The following is a 19,071-nucleotide window of genomic DNA, read 5'->3' on the forward strand; positions in this document are numbered from 1 at the left end:
CAACATTTGAGTAAAATTCTCCTGATTCGATGAAACTTAAGTTGGTCAATTTTGCTTTAAGAGTGTCTTATGCTGTATTCAACTCTAATTTCTCTTTTTCTAATATGGAAAGTGAAAGAATAATGGGTAACCAAGTATATCCCAATAAATTGTGGAAGTCTCTTAGGAATAATACATCGTCTCTTCTTGTGAAGTTCAGGGCCTATATTTCACACTGATGAAATGGAAACTGAAAATTTTATTGTATTCTCTGCTTATTTTATTCTCTACAAATGCATCTTTTGATTTTTTTGTAACTTCTTAGAAAGCATCATGGTTGGGTATGACCAAAATAGATAATTTTCATATGGCATGTTAGAAAGCAGAAAGCTCATCTTGATGAAATATGTGCTCTAGTCATCCCTCTAAGTGAGGTAAACATCATAATTATTCAGTGTTTAAATATCAAGGAACACATGAAGTTGAATTAATATCATTGGAGTAACACATTTAGTTAATATCACAATAATAACAAGGAGAAAAAGGTGTCTAAATTTTCAAGGTATTAGTTTTTTTGAAATGCATATTTACATAGTTCAGAATGTTTTTAACAGTGGTAGAAACATTGATAGATATAGTGAATAACATGAGTTAATGTGTCAACACTACATATTTGTAAAGAATATTGTTTGCTATGAGACTCAAAAGAAAAATTTAACATATACTTTCACTGGTAAAAGTATCTATCTTACAGGGGATGTTTCATAACAAAGCTCTATGTTTTAAGCTCTAATCCTTAGTCTTTCAAGCAAGTGCAATGCTGAAACTCTCTTGTAATAAACTCTAGGTGTGGTTTAAAAAATTAAGGAAAGTAATTTCTTTTTGTCCATATTCTGTTTGGATTTTATAATCAAAACAAACAAAAATATTTAACATATTTTCTGTGTTTTTCATCACCAAAACACGAGAGTTTTGGAATATTGCTTATTTATATTATGCACTATCTAAACAATGCCATTTTAATATTAATAGAATGCTTTGGTATTTTAACTTTATAATTTCATAAAGATTAAAACGGAAAATAATTGATTTTATTTTATCTGAATGAATATACAGTCTGTCATAAACATTGTAATATTGAGCATTCAATATTTTTACTAAATAGAATTGAGTTTCTCTTTTTCTTTTTTTTGTCATGTGCAAGGTTAAACAATACAAAAATTAAGTTTAAGGAAGTCTCCACTATGCCAATTCTTACCATCAGGAAATGTCGTGGGAGATTTAGAATATGTTTTTCTTATCTCAACATGACAAGTGTTACCACTCTTGATGACCTTAAATAATTATTCTATTATCTAAATGCTTTTATATTCAAATAAGACATTTAAAAAATTGCTACTGACTTGCTGTGTGACCTGGAGCCATACACTTAAGCTCTCTGTTTCTCAATAGGCATCAGATTAAGATTAATTATCCATACAAGCTCTGCTAGCATAGAGAGAATATGAAAGAGAATCTGTAAACTAAATTAGGTGTTAAAATATGTTATACACATTCAAAGTATTATTCAAATTTGTAATCATATACAGTAATGTCTGTCAGCATTTGAATTAAGTGGTAAGCTTAGATGTTTAAAATGGTTTTATGTGTAATTTAAAAATTCAAGTTAGAGTTTTCCTCCAAATCATAATCCATATTAAATGGTTAGAGGGAAGAAAATAACTGAAGATTAAGCTTTTATTCAAAATTGAATGCAATTTCCAACATTTAAAAATCTTAGTTTTCTTAGAATGATAGTTTTCCTTCAGAGAAAGGGAAAAAAAAAACTTTTCCTCAAAAAACTGTCATTGGTCAAGCCATTATTAATAATCTTTTGACACCACTGGGGAATCAAGATTTCTGATTTTAGTCTTAGCTAAGACACTAATTAATTAGCTGTTCCTTGAGGAATTCAGCTACACAGTTTGGACCCCATTTTCTTTATCTGAAAAATAAAAGGGTAGTTTAGAGCAAATGACTTCTAGGATTAATTTCAGAATGAGCATTTTATGATTTATCATCATTCAAACTATTCTTATAGTCTTGTCAATTGTACCTGAATAATAAACAAACACACACACACACACACACACACCACACACACACACGCACGTTGGTTGTAAAATAAGAACTATATTAGGAACCAATTCCTTGGATTGTATTCAAGACAGACCAAGGTTCTATACACATAGTGGCTTCAAGAAATAGAAGAAAAATCTAACTTGTGAAATATCTCAGAGACATCCTGACCAGGTCATTCTGAAGAAGAGTATTTTGGGTGGTAATTCCCCAATGTGTTGAGTTTGATCACATTGTGGATGACTGTCATTTTCTCTGTAGAGAGCACCTGGGTCTATTATCACAGGCAAAGCCTTAAGGTGGTTGTTTCATTTGTCTAATTTAGCACTGTTATATTATTTTATCATCAAATTTTACCAAATGCTTTTAGAATTGAAACTTAGTCCTTGGATCAACCCGAGTTTAACTCTCATATGCTCAAATTCCAAACGTGTTTTTGTTGTTTTTTAAATTGCAGGTGCCTGCTTAATTTGTATTTCCTCTACTCTTAGGACTACTTCAAACTTATTGTTTTCCAAGTACTCCTTTCCATTTAATATAAGATTTTTTATGATCAGCTGCATTCATCTGTTCTAGCACTACTGCAGTTTCTTCACCATATGTGCATTCTTAATAAGTTCCTGTGGCCAGTCAATCATGAACCATTTATAATTTAAGCCATTTATAATTTAAGCCTTACCCACATACCAAAGATTTCACTGTTATTCATGTTCTCCTTTATCTGCTTTTACTTGCAAACTAACCATCATTCGCTCCACCAGAAGCAATCATCCACCATCTGTCAATCTGAGACTCACTTGTCTTGGAAACTGAAGCCTGGTGTTTATATATTGCAGGTATTACGAGCACTTCTCATATGACACCCTTCTATCTCTTCCTCATTCATTTTTTCTATTGTTAACAAGCATCCTTTACGATGTTTTCTATGCTTTGTGACTTGTCTTGTACGTAGATATTTTCAGCATGACTACATTTTTGAAAGAAAAGTGGTGTCATCGTATTCACCTTGTCATTTTTAAGTATATCTGAAAGCAATGGGAACTTTGCCAGAATGAGAAATACAGCGATAATTCATTGCATAGAATTTTTTCCAATTTTTTTAAGGAAGAGACTAGGTATATTAATTACATGGCATAACTAAAATTAACATGTATTAATTAAATATCAAAGAAAGTTTATCTTGAAAAGTAATTCTATTTTTCCTATTCATGTCCTTCTTGTGTTGTGTTCACATAAATCTTTTAGATAAAAAACAGAAGTAAGTAAATCTCAACCTGAAATCCATTCCTGTTTCCTGTGTGTTAATATATGAGTGTATGTAGGTAGAAATAAATGTCAATTTAACTCAAAAGAGGTATTATCTGAGGAGATCCTTCTCAAAAACGGAGGTGGGGAGCTCCTAATTTGGACTACATCTGAAAAGTTGAAAATGCACCTAAATCTGAAATGAGATAGATATCTTGTCTTAAAAATTCTATGTAGGATAAATCTTTGTCTTTCTTTAAGTAAAAGCAATTAATAAAATCACCACCACCATGCCTTACCACACACAGTGAATTAATAAACACTTGCAGTGAAATACTTTTTTGCACCATAATTTTCAGATAAAATACTTCTCTATTTTTCATTTTCAAGACCACTACCAAGTTCCCAGAAAGAACTGTGAAATACTTAATGAGACATTTATCTGGTCTATGTATTTTATATTTAGCTCATAATATAATGAGGCCAAGGTACTGGAATGAAACATCTCTAACATTTCACATAATTTTCTACTTCCTCTCCACCATTTTTGGTATTTCGGCAGAGTATTTTAACTTTTTGATGTTTTGAACTTTAACGTTACCATCAATAATCACTATGTCAGATACAGCATCCTGCTAAACTTATCCTGAAAAATACATTTTCATTTATCTTTGAGTATATTATTAAGATGATTGCAGTCTAATAAACAAAGCAATTTGTTTTAAATTTGATTTTCCTATAATGCCACATGAAATGTTTTTATGACTGATCTTCATGCAAATTTTAAAACCATATTGCAAAAAGCAGACTTTCTAACAGTTTTCCAAGTCTTTTATAATTTTACATGAATGTGTTTCTCTCTCTCTCCTTCTCTCTCAAAAATTAATTATCCATTGATAATCCTGTGAAAAGGTAAAATACTTCCATTTTGTGTTTTATATTTTCCAAACACATGAAGCATTTATTTCATGCAGTAGCAATTGAAAATCAACACACTGAACTAGAAGTACAAAAAATTCTCAGTAATTTTCTCCTCCTTTATATATTTTAACATTACTTTGAAAGGGAAAATTAAAATATTATAGAAAAAAATCCATTCATTCTCTTAAACATTTTCCTCCTCTGAGATACATACCTTGTCTATGTTCCTTCTTATTTCATATAACAAATCAGTCTCTAACCAAAGATTGACATCAGAGTTTTGCGGTAACAGGAAGAAATTGTTTCTTTTACACTCTGCCAAAACAAGAAGGGAAATACATATGAAAGCTCTCTATAAATTTTAAAACACTATGCAAATAAAGTTGTTACTGTTTTATTTGTTTTTAAGAGGTAGCTTAATTTAGCAAAACACGTAAGAATCAAGCACAAAATTGGCGCCTGGACTGTGCTTCCCGAACAACTGTGCTTTTTTGCCCCATTTTCCCAATCAATAAAATGGGAGGTAATAGTAATAAACAAACTACATTCTTCACAGGATTGCTGCCAGTTTGGAGGTGATATGGTAAATTTGACAGTGTAAGCTGTGAACCACTGTATACATATAAGGAATAATTATTTTGTTTTATTTCTAGAAGAGTAATTTATATACTCAATCGAAGTCCACAAAATGAAGAACTAAGAAATCCTACCAGTAGAAAGATTGGCATCAAAGTATAGCTCTCATTTGATCTTTGCTATTTCACTCTCTACAGAATTCTATAGATTAAAAATTTTAAAAATTAAGTTGATAAATTTTCTAAGAGTAAGGGAAATATATAATAGTACTACATGAATACCGTTTTGAATAGGATAAGAAAAAGAGAGTAAGTAAAATTTCACCCAATTCATAAAATACTGCAGAAGAAATTGCAGTCGTAGCTACTATCAAAATTTCATGGTTCACGGATCGAAACACTCTCTTGCTTCCTGATTCAGCATGGAAATCTAATGTTTTCCTTTCCTTGGATGATTTTGAGATACAATCGAGTGCACAGAATACATTAGAATACATTTGCAGTTTAATTCAAGGATTCTGTTTTTGTGTTGGGGCACAAATGTCCACAGGCACTAGATAAAAAAAAATTACTCAGAAAGTAAATATGGGAGAGCTAAAGTTTTCATTAAATAATATGGTATAAAGCAATAGTTTAAATAATCATATACCTCATGATTTGAGGTTATTTCATGCAAATAAGATATGTGATAGAGAAGTTAAAGAAGGAGGAACTATTAGAAGTTGAGTCTACAGTCAAGTATAGAGGAAAATCATTATACGTGAGGAATCGAATTTTATTCTTAGAGACAAAAGAATAGTCCCAGGACGGCTGAGAGGGGAAATTCTGCACTGTGTTTGTGAAACCCTGCAGAGGCCTCCAGGGAAGGGAGAAAACTCCACAGAGATTGCCAACATTGAGTAGGCCCAAAATGACAGAGGACATGGCATGCGGATAAAAAATGTTTAAAATGTGCTCAGGTAATTTCCTCTCTGCCAAAATGAAAATCAAGTATGAAGAATCAATTCCCCAATGGGCAACGCTACAAATTGATTTTTAGGGCCCCTTCTAACTGTACATAAATAGAAAAGTGCATGTTAGTAGTTGAAGATGGATTTTTCCAGTTGTATTGGGAACTTCCCTATGAATAGAAGCACATCAATGGGAACTGTCAGAGAATAAACTGCACAGGAATATTCTAGATTGACATTAAAAGGTCATATAAAACCTCAGTAAAGTTCTGACAAGCTCTTAGCAAACTGTGCATACGTAGGATCACATAAAGTAATAAAATATTGAATAATTCCCCAATTTGGTTTTAATTATTATTGCTAAATCAGCTTATGCAACAAACTTGAGCTTTCAAGATGAAACAATTGAGTAATTAAGATAAACAAATTTGAAAATTTTTTGGTAATAAATTAATTACTCTTTGGCTCAAGTGTCTGGCATTTCATTGAAAAGATTTAGCCAACTAATAATAGCACAATTCTAGTTAATGTACAATAACTTACAGAGTCTTAATTTTACTTTTTCTGGCTTTCTACTTTTTAGCACTTCTTTAATTTCTTTTTCTGGCTAACAACTGTGAAGTGGTCCAAAGGCAGAGATGAGGAGGAAAGCGATGAGGAAGAATCCACAGGGTGTAGATAATCCACAAACAGGCTAATTGGTCCCTGGATAATTGCTGATTCTCTTCGGCAGCAATGCACTTGAGATTTCCAGGAAAATGAAAGTACTTTATTTATATCTGTTCAAATTTTGTTTTCAAGAATGAAAGTACTAATCAGATGGGTTTAAATATTTGATCAGCATCTCTATTCTATACCTATTCTCTAAATATTTGCACATTGTCTTCGTCTGCCTTATCACACAGTTGTATTTTCATTCACTTGTAACTGAACAAAATCCTGATTAATATGGCACTGGAAATAAGGGCTAGAAACCATCTATTCTCCTCTTTCTTATTTTTCTTCTGCATATTTTGATTCTGGCTCAGCTCTATCAGTGACAAGCTGTATGACCTTGTTCAATTACTTTATCATCGTTACACAAAAGGGTTTTCATTTCTAAAATAAAAATACTCTACAACATTAAGGTATTTACACACTCACAAAAACCTTTAAAGGGTGAGTATTTCATGAAAGGCATCATGCTTGGCCATGGAAGAAACACAAGCGATAACTAAATTATAACCTTTGTTTTAAGGAGCTAACATTCTAGTAAGGGAAAAAAGTTATGAAGACAAATAACTACAGTGAACAATCCTACAATTTCCACTTAAAATGTGAAAACAAAATACAATGGATATCAAGAGAGAACTTCAACTTGGAAGGGGGAGAAAATAATGCATTGTTGGGAAAATAGTATTTGATCTGAGCTTCCAGAGACTGTTCAAATTTTGACAGCCTGGGATGTCATAACTGATGGGAAATTACAAAGAATGTAAAAGAAGGTACAAGCTGTGGAGTTGAGAGGCACAGGGAATTTTTAGGGAACTGTGCATGGTGTTGTTTGATTGAAGCATTTAGTGTATGTAAATGAGTCGTTAGACACAGGTTCGAAAGGCAAGCTAGGGTTTTGAAGTTCAGGGAGAACATGATTTAATAGTGAATATTTTTTCAGCAGAGTGGTTGTTCTTTAGAAATATTCAACTTGATACAATATATGGTGTTAATAAAGAAAAGATACTTTTGGTGGGTGGAATTAGTAAAGAGGCTATTTTAGTGATCTTTTGGAAAAGCAGTTGGTAAATGAACTAGGATGGTAGTAACAGAAATTGTAAAAAGGAACTAGATGTAAGTGACATTCCAACTATAAAAAACATATGACTTGAAGTGTAAATAGACATGTTTCCTAGGTAGAGAGAGAATCAAAGGACTACTAATATTTCAAGTTTGTTGAGTGGAGATATCTCCATTAAATGAGATAAAGAAATCAAAAGAAGAGTCAGTATGTAGCCAAGTTATCTGTAATTGTTCACGTTGATTTTTGAAGTACTACTAGTTAACCACAGTTGGTCACTGAATGATGTATAATTGGGTTTCTAGAGAGAATGTGAGGTTGGAAATAATACCTGTGTTCAAACTATAAAAGTGGATGAAGTCATCAAAGAAAATAGGTGAAGAACAAAGATATAGCCTTCGAACAATGCCACAATTTGGAATTTTGAGGATAAAATATAGGTCACTGATTAAACACAGAAAGAGTGGCTAAGGCATCAAAAGAGAACACAAGTAGTGAATGGTCCTAGAAACATAATAGAGGAAAGAAAAAAGATGTTTAAATGTTTTACGTGGGGCAGAGAGGTAAAACAGCTAAAGGAACAACAACAAAACTCACACCAGTTTAGAGAGTCCCCATGGAGCTGGAGTAACCAATGCTAAATTTAATCTCTGAATTTCAACCTGGACCTTAATGGTAGATAATGTTTAGGAGCAAAACAAAGGTGTATTCAAAATTTTAGGCTTAGATGACGGGAGAGTATTTTTTTTTATTGAGAATCCATTATACACTATGTTTTATTTTTTATTTTTTTGAAGTATAGTTGACATACAATATTATATTGGTTTCAGATGTACAACATGGTGATTCGACACTTATGGGAACATGCATGTGAAAGAGTGCTAAATGTTAATACAAACCCTCTTGGTCTTAATAAGTAGAAAATCTCAACTGCCTGTGATAATTAATATGGCTACCACTTGTTGTCGGATCACTAGGAAATCCCTCTCAATGTCATCTGCAGCTTTATGATTTAATGTGTATTTATTTTATAGTGAACTAAAAAACAGTTACGTTACTTCACATCCCACTTGGATTCTCAGAACGCTGACTCAATATTTTGTGCATTCAAGTTAAAGATAGATCTTTGCAAGCCCATTCTGTGTAAATATATTTTTGTTGTGTCTCTGTGACCTAAGTTGGAATCTGGGGGTTAAGAATGGGGTGTGATGTGCAGGGCTTACCTACACAGCCAGGTTCTGAATACAGAGGATTCTACAGGTAAACTATGTTGGAAGCTCTAGTTTATTTTCAATTTGATTTCACAGCTTCTCCGGTCTAGGGAATTCCAGGACATAGAAAGATTCCAATGGTTAGGAAAGGTTTAGAAATGACAAAGATATCCAGGACTTTTTAGACCAAGACCAGTTCAAGACTATTATATTACCTGGATAACCATAGTAAACCCATGCTTTAATGGCTTACAAATACCAGAAATGGTTTTGTATTTCAGATCTGCTAAACAGAGATCAATGAAGAACTGTCTTCTGCTTGTGTATATGTGACAGTATTCAGGCATAATATATAATTTAGCTATATTCCTCTGGATTTCAAAGAAAGATATATGCCTAGCTATTTTCGGTTTGGAATTTTTCACCATTAGTTTTCTATCTTTAACAATTCTCCTTGTGAAGCTCCGTCCACAGTTCTATACAGAAAGGAGCATAATTCTCTTAAAAGGTTATCTCTGAACTGTGACCACATTAACTTGATTGCAACACAGAGGAAGCACACGTGATAGAATTAATTTCCTAAGAAGCTATGATATGAGGAATAAAGGTGAAGGTGATGTGATCTATAGGGAAATCGAAATGTAATGATGTATGCCCAAAATTTATATAACATAAACCAAAGTTACCACAATAAAATAAACAAATAAAAGCTCAGAAACATAAATAAATGAAGGCATCCTAATGGCCTCCCAGTTCCATTTCATGCCTTTCAGTTGTACCCTTCAGTGTTTCGTGCTCAAGCCCATCATTCTTGTCTAGCACACTTAACCTCTGAGCTCATGTCTATGTCTCATTTTTCCCTCACTGCCATACGTGTTAGACACAATCCAATTCAACATCTTTGATAAAATATAACAGCTAAGATATATTGAGCATTTTCTGAGAGTCAGACATTGCCATGAGCATTAAAAAGAAACCCCACTCTAATTCTTAAAATAACCAAATGTAATAGAGGATCTGACTCCATTTTTGATGTTTGATGGCTGACAGCTTTCAAGACCCAACCCTCCCTCCTCTCCTCTTCTGCCCCACCTCTGGGCAAGCTGATAAGAAAGTAGGTACTCCTTCCTTTGAATTTACTCAAGTTGTCCAAGGAACCACACCTAAGAGCAGGTCGGATCTGCATTTAAACTCAGTCTGGTTTCAGAGCCTAGGCCTTAACTACAACACTAATATTGCTCTCTAATTTCTTCCAATGGAAAAGACTCGTAGATGAACATCAATAAACATGATATTACACCTGAATATATTAAAATACATTAGGACAATAAAATAAATAATTTGTTCTTATAGATTCAGTGCTGGTATTACAGGAACAAAACCATTCTTTGTGTTAATATCTGTATTTCACAATTAAAGTTCTACATAGGTGTGAGATATTTGTGGCTAATATAGCTCTCAATAATAAAAAATAAATAAAAGCACTTTAGAGGCTCGGATTACTTTCTCATATTATTATTAGCTGTCAATTTGAATTTATTTAGTTATATTAATTTATTAGGCTTTATTACCTTTAAGGGTACAGCTATCTGTACTTCAATTTATTTTAATAATCTAATAATTCAAGTCACCTGAGTCAAAAAATTTCGGCGACATAGGATTCTAGCCTAGAAGATTTTTTTTCTTGCTTTCTGCTTTAGCCGCTCATCTTCAACAGTCAACACAATCCAATCTTTACTAGCCCTGTTAGAATTGACATTGGAATCTGCAGCAGTATTTGTCTTAATCCAATATTTGTCTCATTCCCAGTTCTTACTCTCAGTATTTACCTTATTCCCGAGTGTTTTAATTTTTGTATTTGTTATATGCCTTTTCTTCTCCCAAAGACTCATCTTATCAGGTTTTCTCTCATTGCATCTGTAAATAACAGTGCAGCGTATGCATGTGTAATATGGGACATTGCGAAGTTCCAAATAATGAATAGATGAGCTTAGGTGAATTCAGAATTACCAAGTCATTTCTCTCAACTTTCATGAGTTTAAACAGCAGTGATGAATAATTATGGCGTGTGGGCTTGGCTAGATTTCAGATCTGGAAGAAAAGGTAACTTTATAGATAGCTGGTTAAAGCTGCTTCATCATCAGTCTCCTTCTTTCCCTCCCTCCCTCCTTCCTTCCTTCTTTCCTTCCTTCAACTCTTCCTTTTTTTCTCCAAATATGAAGAACATTCCAGGGAGAAATTTTATATTGTATTACTTACACTATGCTAATATAGACCAAGAGAAGGGGAAACATTTCAAATCTCACACATTGTACAGTTAGAATCAATTCATAGAATGGTAAAATAAAAGAAGGTCTTTATGTTATTTTTTAAATATAATACAATAAAAACAACAATATTGGATTTATCATAAAAATAAAATCAAGGAGTAGCCTTGATGTCATAGGACTTCTGATCATGATTTATGCTAAAGAATTGAATAATTTTAGCAAATTTACTACAGTCAATACTGTGACACAATATAATTCAGTAAATTTGATCTTATTTTACAAACTGAATTTAGTTTCCCTCTCAAAAAATGAGTGGCTAAAAGCACTTTTAATTTGAAGAAATGAATGTACATGGTATGTATGTATGTTGGTGTGTAAACAACTTTTTTTTTTCTTGCTGAGAAAGATTAGCCCCGAGCCAGAATTTGCTGCTAGTCTTCCTCGTTTTTTCCTTGAGGAAGATTAACCCTGAGCTAACATCTGTGCCGATCTTCCTCTACTTTATATGTGGGTCGCCACCACAGCATAGCTGATGAGTGGTGTAAGTCTGCGCCTGGGATCCGAACCCGGGAGCCCAGACCTCTGAAGCGGAATGCACCAAACTTAACCACTACGCCATGGGGCCAGCACGTAAACAACTTTTTTTAGCCTGATGGGAATGATACAATTGAGTAGAAAAAAAATAATGAAGTAGGAGTAAAAGGGTTGAATTACTGGGGGAGATGATTTTCTGATAACCTTAGAGAATCTACACAGGGAAAGAATAAAGATGAAATCTGTGAATATCTAATGGAGAGCATGGGTCTTCCTTCAAAAATAAAAAGTGTGACTCAGAACATACATGCTTAGTTAAAATCCACTTGCTGAAAAGGGAGAAAATGATTTTTTATATTACACTTCATTCAATGAAAAATTGAATGGGTCCAGGTAAACTAAGTTTACACAGCACTGCTGATTACATAAAAAAAAGAATAAGGAGATATTTTCAGCTTGCACTAGTTGTAAAGTGAAGAGAACTGAATCTGGGAGTCCAAAGGCCACCCTGGATTGTCCTGCTGAAGCTCCATGGTGAATCACTCAGATTTAAAAAAGCTATATGGGGGATTTCTATGTCCCATAACAGGGTCTCCTCTCTATTCAAACCTCCAACACCTCCTCCCCCATTTTCATTTTCAGATGATGTATTTCAGTGATAAAATTGAAACAAATAAAAGAGAACACTCATCAACTTACCCTTCCAAGCCATTTACCTCAGTAGGAGGCATTTTCAGGATTTCTTAAAAATTATGCATGTGTTAGAACAGTGCTTTCTTTCACTCAGCCTGGAATTGGAAAATGGAGAAAGAGAAGGGCAGAGGATAATTTCTGCCAAATAGGATTGATAGGAAGAGACACATTAAAACACTTCTGGAGTTGGCTAATGAGAAAAACACTGAAAGGCAAACTAAAATGTCAAATAGTTAGAGATGGAGAATGTGCAATATACAAGGAAAACTCAAAATGACATGTCGCCCTTGCAATTTTCCTGGAGATTGGGAGACCAGCAGTTGTTGGTAATTATTACAAAAACTTTGTATCTCATCTAGCATACATACTTCTGGGTCCAACAAGTGTTACTTATACCAACAGGTAAAAGCTATATTAGGGCAGCAGTGAGCAAAATTTTGGATTGTGTTTTCTATTAGCTAAAATAAATTTTAAAATTCACTTTATAAACTTATTTATCATCCATTGCTATATTAAACATATATTTATATTATAAAAAATACAAAAATAAAATATGGAATAAAAGTAGAAAAACTATGTATGACGGCTCTCCAGTGGATTGTCTTCCTGTCATCACATCCCTCCCCACCCCAACACTGCATACCTGACTTTGGAGACCATTAATTAAGAGCAAGGATCAGCAAACTACAGGCTGAATGCCAAATCTGGCCTGTTCTTTGATTTTTGTACATTTCAAGAGCTAACAATGCTTTTTACATTTTAAAATGGTTGGAAATAAATCAAAAGAAAAATATGATTTTGTGACATATGAGAATTACTTGAAATGTAAATTTCAGTGTCCATAAATGAAAGTTTATTGGCACAGAGTAATGTTCACTTGCCTACTTGAAGTCGATGGCTGCTTTTGGGTTAGAAGGGCAAAAATTAGTAGTTGTGACAGTGGCCATATAACCCACAAAGCCTTAAATATTTACTATCTGACTCTTTACAAGAAAAGTTTGCTGGTCCTTGATTTAGAGGATAATGCCATGCTGCATATAAATTCCTCACCTTCAGATCACACAAGCTAGCCTTGTATTCAAACCATTTCTCTTCAAATTAATATAGCTCTTTTTTTCCTCTCTATTTCCTACATTCTAGAGCTGACATTCAAGTCAGATGATCCCAAAGATTGGTAAAGTGCTGATTCTCGTATGAAATTGGTGTTTACGTTGAACAAAAATATAGAAACCAAACCTAGAACAACTAGAAGCATTCATTGATTTTCATTTAAAAAAAAAGTCACCCACATTTTCACTCTACTTTTCTGTGCCTCTTCTGATTTATTATCCACCCTTCTCACCTCATCATCTTCAGAGAAGTTGACCTGCAAAGTGGACAGCCTTGCCTTCTTGGCCTCCTTGTATTTGACCAATGGGTGACACCCGAAGATTGGGCACACGGATAAGGTATGCATTTCCTAGTTTCTTCCCTAGGCTGCCTGCATCTGTGCCTTGGGTCTGAGATTATGGAGATAAAGGGAGCTTTTTAATTCAACAATTCTTTAAGGTGTGTTAATCTAAAACCTACAAATACACATTTTAATTTTATAGTATATCACTTTTAATGTTGCACCAAACTTATTTTTTTAAGAATATATACTCTAGGAAATGTATACTAATTTTCTATTTATTTGACACTGGCAAAGAACTGATTCTCAAACTAAGCCTCCATAAAATGGAAAATGATAAGTATTGATATGTATAATTTGTATATTCTTTTAGAACTTACAAAATGTCAGAGTTTCTTCTTTTATAATCTTCTGGATTTTCTCCCCATTTAAAAACGGTTCTCTCTTTTCTCTATAACAAAAATCAATATACAAAAAGGCTAGATCTTATTTTATATGGACATGTATAAATTGTATTTGCATATTAGTATCCATACAGCTTTCTTGTTAAGTTTTATATATTTAGAAAGAGACTATAATAATGGAGAAATAAAATGGATTAGAAAATTGATTGGTTTACAAATATAATTTATGTTCCATGAATGCCACATCCCTGATAAATGTAAGGGCCTTCTCTCACCTTTCTTTCCACGAAGAATACGCCATTGACTAATAATGTACCAGATCGGGTGATGTAGTGACGAGAAAGAGCTCAGTCTAAGATCTCTGTATTTCATGTCACTACTTAGAATAGAGATTTTCTTCTTGGAATAGAATTTTTCTTGAATTGGCTAAAAAAGTCATACACTCCATGAAGCCGTCTGCAGTACCATCTGGGAAGGGAATTAACAATCTGGAAAAATAGTCTGTGGTGGAATCCTTTGCACTTCACTGTGGTGGACAGCACAGACCAGTTGCATTTTAACAGATGTGCAAAATCTTTTGCAAGTTGCCTGTTATGCTTCTATGGATTCAAATGAAATAAAGTACCAAATTTGCTTTATAAAATCAAAGGTGAAAAATATAAATTCTCCAACTGCAATTTTTATTAGTCTTTCATAGGATATTACATATTCACAACAGATTGTTAAAATATATTCACATTAAGGAAGACACTGACATACTGATATGTTAATGAATAATGTTTATTACATTTGTGAAAATACCAAAAAAGTCACCATCCAACAAGGTGGCAGCTAAAATATGAAGTTAAATAAAAAAATTAAAAGTAGTGAATGACCTAAAATTATCTTTTTACAGGGGCCAGACATAATAGAAGAAAGTTAACCTATTTAACACAACCATTGCAGGCAGCTTTTTCAACTAGAGCCCTGATGTTAAAAATAATTTTTGATCATGTTGTTGCTACCCTTTTTCCAATAATTTATTCAGATATTTTCTTAATTGTTTTCTCTTTTTTATAATAGTCTATCGCTTCTAATGGAGTGGCTTCTTTCAAATATGAATGATTTCTTTAGCTAATAAAATGCAAAAACAAAACAGTAGAAAGAAAACACAAAAGTAAACTTCTCTAGACCCAGCCTTCTGCTCCAATGTAGCCCACTAGTTTTCCTTTACTGGAAAACTGTCTCCAATAAGTAGTATTTATAAAGTAGATTCTTCATTTCCGTTTCTATTTTATAATTGGATCATTACATTTTTGTAAAAATAAGATATCTAAACTCAAGAAACATACTTAATTCAAATGTTATATTCTAAACACTGAAATAAACATGTTAACTGAATATGAAAGTTTTCTTTAAAAGATTTATACCTTTAATACAGTAATTCTATTTCTAAAAATCAATCTGCAGTAAAATGCAGACATTTCCATGCAAAAATATAAGCAATGTTCAGAATTTAACTTTAACAAACTTGTTCAAATAATCTCACAGTAATTTCAGAATATCAGAATAAACATAAAGAGTAAATAATCATGAGAAACATTGAAAAATTACACCAACATACAACCACAGTTATTTTTAAAATTTATTTTCTTCAGGATTTTTTCTTCACACAATCTAATTTGAACAGTGTATAATTTTATAATGTGCTTTTGTTACATGTTATAAAAATTTATTTATAAACATAATTTTAAATTTAAAAGTATAATATCCCACTGTAAGAATTTTCATAGCTTTACTTAAACATATTTGCTTACCAGGCTATAATTCGTTGCTTTTAATAGAAAAAGATTGGCTATTATCCAATTGTCTTCTACTTGGGAATAGGTTCAACAAGTTTTGATATTTTGGTATATTTCAACAATGGAATATCATGCAGTCAGTATCACTGATGGTGTGAATGGATATTTCTTTACAAGAAAAATAAGTTTACTAATTAGAGTGGATTTATATTATTTTCAAATGTAACTCATATAATTTCAAATATAACATCAAATGAAAACAAAATTGTACTTTTGTTAGCACAGCTCTTAAATCCAAGCCATAAACTATCTAATGCTATAATTAAAAAAAATTAATTTATTTCGATAATAAAATAAATGCTGTTACACACATTGATAAGTGGAATAGTAAACATAAAACAATTTTGCATCTACAAAAATTTGTAATTGTAAGAAATTTAAGCAGGAGCAGGGAACAAGAAAAATGTTCAAATGAGACCAACAATCAAAATCAGGACTAGTTTAATGTAGATGCCACCAGAACGACTCCTGGGCACATGCACTAATTTTCCTACTCTCTACCCTTACTACTTCCTAGATGGACTCTGATCTTACATCTGGAACGGCTGCCACTGCTGTGTCTGGAAACTGAAAGTATCTGCCACTGTCTGTCACCAGAAAGGACTCACATGGTCTTTGCTTTTTCACATCACTAGCTTACCATTTGAAATCTGAACTGGCGAAAAACCTGGTAGAACTTATACTTCAACAACTCAGAATTCATTAGACTCCCACAGAAAAATAAAACAACTTTGCTGAAAATAAGATCATAAAACTTTATAAACCGCTTGAGATCATACTATAACATCAACACACATCACATTGCAAATAAATTCATCTAAGAATTCTAGATAAAAAATACTAAAGCTATACAATATATTTAAAATTTAATTGATATAAAATAGAAACCATAGTAAAAAGTAAGATACTGTGAAAAAAGAAGACGTCTACTTAGAAAAAAACCCAGAAATTTTATACATGAAAAAGTCTTATAATGGAATTTAAAAAGTGAATGGGTACAAAAAAATTCTATAATGGACAATTGAGCATAAAATTAACAATTTGGAAGTCAAAGTAGAGGAAATCCTAAGTTTAAAGTCCAGAGATTAAAAAGATAAAAAAGATAAAGGTAAAAAGAAATAATAAATAGGAACAACATAGAAATAAGAGCATTTAAGACAAAGTAAAAAATGTAAAAAAAGATATAAGTTGATAGAGAAAATGACTAGCTTTAATAGAGCCATGAATCTTCATATTTGGAAAATATCTTGCTCACAATAAATTCAGAAATCCACTGTTACATACATTGTAACAAAACTGAAGAACATTAAGCCTAAAGAGAAAGATCTTCAAAAATATCAGGAAAAAATTTCAAATTAACAGAATAACAGTCATACTAACAACATTTACTACTTGTCTTTACACAACAATCGATGCCTTAAGATTCTTCGGTAATATCAGAGTGCTGAAAAAAATTATCAATCTAGAATTCTATATACTTGTAAACTGTTATTCAAGAGTGAGGGCAAATAAAGACTTTTTTTTTAAATTAATTTTTTGTTTATTGCAGTAACATTGGTTTATAACATTGTAAAAATTTCAGGTGTACATCATTGTACTTCTATTTCTGCATAGATTACATTATGTTCACCACCAAAGTACTAATTACAACCCATCACCACACACATGTACTGAATTATCCCTTTCACCCTCCTCCCTCCCCGCTTCCCCTGGTAACCACCAATCCAATCTCTGTCCCTATGTGTTTGTTTATTGTTGTTATTATCTACTACTTAATGAAGGAAATCATGCGGTATTTGCCCTTCTCCCTCTGACTTATTTCACTTTGCATTATACCCTCAATGTCCATCCATGATGTCACAAATGGCTGGATTTCATCGTTTCTTATGGCTGAGTAGTATTCCATTGTGTTTATATACCACAGCTTCTTTATCCATTCATCCCTTGATGGGCACTTAGGTTGCTTCCAAGTCTTGGCTATTGTGAATAACGCTGCAATGAACACAGGGGTGCATGTACCTTTACAAATTGGTGTTTTCAAGTTCTTTGGATAAATACCCAGCAGTGGGATGGCTGGATCATATGGTAGTTCTATCCTTGATTTTTTGAGGAATCTCCATACTGTTTTCCATAGTGGCTACACCAGTTTGCACTCCCACCAGCAGTGTATGAGAGTTCCCTTCTCTCCACATCCTCTCCAACACGTGTTGTTTCCTGTCTTGTTAATTATAGCCATTCTGATGGGCGTGAGGTGATATCTCATTGTAGTTTTGATTTGCATTTCCCTGATAGTTAGTGATTTTGAACATGTTTTCATGTGTCTGTTGGCCATCTGTATATCTTCTTTGGAGAAATGTCTGTTCAGGTCCTTTGCCCATTTTTTAATTGGGTTGTTAGTTTTTTTGTTGTTAAGATGCATGAGTTCTTTATATATTTTGGAGATTAAGCCCTTATCAGAAGTATGGTTTGCAAATATCTTCTCCCAATTGTTAGGTTGTCTTCTCGTTTTGTTGATGGTTTCCTTTGCTGTGCAGAAGCTTTTTAGTTTGATGTAGTCCCATTTGTTTATTTTTTCTATTGTTTCTCTTGCACGGTCAGACGTGGTGTTTGAGAAGATTTTGCTAAGACCGATGTCGAAGAGCGTACTGCCTATGTTTTCTTCTAGAAGTTTCACAGTTTCAGGTCTTACATTCAAGTCTTTAATCCATTTGGAGTTAATTTTTGTGTATGGTGTAAGGTAAGGGTCTACTTTCATTTTTTTGCATATGGCTATCCAGTTTTCCCAACACCATTTGTTGAAGAGACTTTCTTTTCCCCATTGTATGTTCTTGGCTCCTTTGTCAAAGATTAGCTGTCCATAGATGTGTGGGTTTATTTCTGGGCTTTCGATTCTATTCCATTGATCTGTGTGTCTGTTTTTGTGCCAGTATCATGCTGTTTTGGTTACTACGGCTTTGTAGTATATTTTGAAATCAGGGAGTGTGATACCTCCAGCTTTGTTCTTTTTTCTCAGGATTCCTTTAGCTATTCAGGGTCTTTTGTTGTTCCATATAAATTTTAGGATTCTTTGTTCTATTTCTGTGAAAAATGCTGTTGGAACTTTCATAGGGATTGCATTGAATCTATAGATGGCTTTAGGAAGTATGGACATCTTAACTATGTTAAT

Source organism: Diceros bicornis, chromosome 10 (assembly GCF_020826845.1).
Source record: "Diceros bicornis minor isolate mBicDic1 chromosome 10, mDicBic1.mat.cur, whole genome shotgun sequence".
Lineage (NCBI taxonomy): Eukaryota > Metazoa > Chordata > Mammalia > Perissodactyla > Rhinocerotidae > Diceros > Diceros bicornis.